Source organism: Suricata suricatta, chromosome 14, assembly GCF_006229205.1.
Source record: "Suricata suricatta isolate VVHF042 chromosome 14, meerkat_22Aug2017_6uvM2_HiC, whole genome shotgun sequence".
Lineage (NCBI taxonomy): Eukaryota > Metazoa > Chordata > Mammalia > Carnivora > Herpestidae > Suricata > Suricata suricatta.
Genome location: NC_043713.1, coordinates 59,623,513 through 59,626,647, shown reverse-complemented (window position 1 = coordinate 59,626,647; position 3,135 = coordinate 59,623,513).

The window sequence follows — 3,135 nt, the reverse complement described above, 5'->3', positions numbered from 1 at the left end:
GTTACCATACAGTGTAATAATGGTTTCAGGATTAGGATTTAGTGACTTATCACTTCCATGTGACACCCAGTGCTCATCCCCACCGAGTGCCCTCCTAATGCCCGTCACCTGTTTAGTCCACCCCTCCACCCAACACCCTTCCAACAACAATCCTCAGTGTGTGAAGCGTTAACCTGTCACTTATGGACTGCCTCCAGCTCTGTTGTTCTCTTCTTTTTCCTTCCATTCTCCTATGTTCATCTATTTTGCTCCTAGTTTCTGTAAGGTTTAATAGATGGGGGCAGAGATGGGAGGACAAAGAGACCATGTTATGGAGACAAGAAGGCCTTTATTGGGATCTGCGATTCCTGGGCGAGGTTCCGTGACTCTGGAGCGGGGAGTCAGGGAAGTTCGCGCCTGATATGGGAGAGCAAGGTCTTTTATGGGTGCAGAAGTTCCGGGTTTGAGCTCAGGTGGGCTGATAGCCACATAGGGTCATCTTTGGACGGTGGCAGGATTCAGTTGGTTGTTCGCTTCGGTGGGGAGGGGGATGCTGGAATTCCATGGTGAGGCAGTTTGAGACAGTCCAGATTGGAGAGTGGGGGTCGTCAGTCCTGGTGGCGCCTGGATCTGCTATCTGGCCTGCAATAAAATGGCCGCTGGTGCTTTCCAAATGGCTTGGGTCATCCCAGGTTTGCAAGTGGGGGTTGTCAATGTTCGCAGCTTTTCATATCAAAGTGACCGCTCAGTTGCTTTCCCATGGCAACTCTTACATTTTCCACGTATGACTTAAATCATATGATACTTGTCTCTCTCTGACTCACTGAATTTACTTCGCAGAACACATTCTGGTTCCATCCACGTTGTTGCAAAAGGCTAGATTTCTTGTTCTTTGTGTTCACGGAGTAATATTCTATTTCTTGCACACATATACACATGTATACCAATCTTCTTTACCACTCATCATTCCGTGGACACTTCTGCCCCTTCCACAACTTGGTTACTACTGATAGTGCTGCTTTCAACACTGGGGTGCACATAGTTTCCATACTCCTTGCATGTGGGACCCTCTGCTTTTGTTTGAACATGCTTTCATTCTCCTTTTCTCCCGAAGTGTGTATTGAGTTCAATATATCTGGACACATGCTACTTCCATTCCTATAAGTAGCTTTCCAAAACAGCTGAGAGGAACTGTAAGGATGCAGGTCTGAAACTGACTCCATGAAACAATAGAAGGGCACACATTGCCCAAGGCAAAAGGGACCACCCTTGTAACATTCTAAGGGCAGGCCTAAAGATGGAGGCTAAGACTAGTCACGCCCTACGTGAGGGTCCTGGGCCCACTCTGTGATTGGTCAATACTCTAAATGTGGTGATTGGGTCCCGCCGAAAGTAACAAATACTCTAGGCAATGTGAATGGTTAAACCAGCCGTCAGTAATATTGTATAATAATGATTGGATCACTGTACCTGTGTCACAATTTCCTGTAACTCCCCCTTCCCAAACTCATAAAAGCCCTACCCCGCCTTTGTTTGGGGCTCTCAGCATGGATCCGCTGCATTGGTAAAGTCTGTGAGCCCGAGCTTAGGCTCAGCCAGCCTAAGCCCGTAATAAAACTGCCCTTTGCTTTTGCATGCGTGATTCGGTCTCCCTGGTAGTCTCTGGTTTTGGGGGGCGATATTAAAATCTGGGCATAACAGAACGTGTCTAGATGTAAGTTTATGTACCAAAATGCACATTTCTTTTACATGTTAGTTGTTACCCCAAATTATAGTTTCACAGAAATAATCAGCTATATGCTTTCACTCAACCTGTTACCCTCTCCAGATGTAAGGAATGGTGAAAATTGAGAGTAGTTTTTCTTTTGTTTTCCTTTTTCTTTTTTGGTTTTGTTTTCTAGTATCCATTGAGGATCCAGCCTTTCACACACACGAATAGACAAAAATACATTGACAGAGATTGGTAGATAACCCAGTACACAGGGAGACAGTAACGTAGAAGAGAACAAAAGGAATGTGTTGAGATGAAAAGAGAAATACAAACTGACGTATGTAGATAAGTGCAGAGTGTGCATGCTGAGCTCCAGCTTGAAAAAGGAACAAGTCTCTCTTCACGTCGTTTTGATGGAATGCATGACTCAGGTCTCCTGACTCTTCATCCAGAGCTCTTTTCCAAGGCTACACTCTGGTCATTTGCAACTATGTTGAACTATGGCTTGGCAAGTCTTCCCTTGAGGGACTCCCATTTAGAAGGAATCAATCATACAAAATGATACTGTTTTACACATTTGACACTACCAATATGTTACTTAGATAATGCCTCTTTCCCCAAGAGACTGGTGTTCATCATGTTTGACCAGATGTCTATTGATCCTGGGTCAGGCAACGGATACATTCTGGAAGCACCATGCACCTTAATTTGGGAAATGGCCACTTACTCTGTGCTCAGGCAGTCACCAATAGCGTTTAAAAAAATTTTTTTTTAAATTTAAATGTTTTATTTATTTATTTTTGAGATAAAGTGCGAGCAGGAGAGGGTCAGAGAGAGAGAGAGAGGGAGACACAGAATCTGAAGCAGGCTCCAGGCTATGAGCTAGCTGTCAGCAGAGAGCCCCACGCAGGGCTCTAACCCACAAACCATGAGATCATGATCTGAGCCGAAGCCTGATGCTTAACCTAGTGAGCCACCCACGTGCCTCAGCCTATAGCATTTTTGAGAACTTTACTTGACTCCTTAAAAACTGGGTCTGGCTTAAGATCAAGTGATTCTTTTTAGACAAAGCAGCTCCATCTCATGGCAAAAGCACTGTCCTGGGAGCTTGGACCCTAGGGTTTGAATGCAGCTCTGAGTTTTGTTAGGTTGTGAGATCTCAGACAAGAGATTTCCCTTCTGGTTAAACGTCCTGCGCATTAACACCACATGCTTTACATGCATTAATCATCCCACCCTCACCACAATGTCATGCTGTCCTTGCTTAATGGCACTCTTCAGATGGAGAGGCTGAAGCATGAAGACGAATGTGCCCCAGCTCACAAGCTCTTAACTGAAAAGCCAAAATGTGAGCCCAGGAGTGTCGCCCCATGCTAACATTCCGAGATACTGAATTGTACTCACCACCCTGACAAGGGTGGCTCTGAACCGAGCGATCAGTAGAA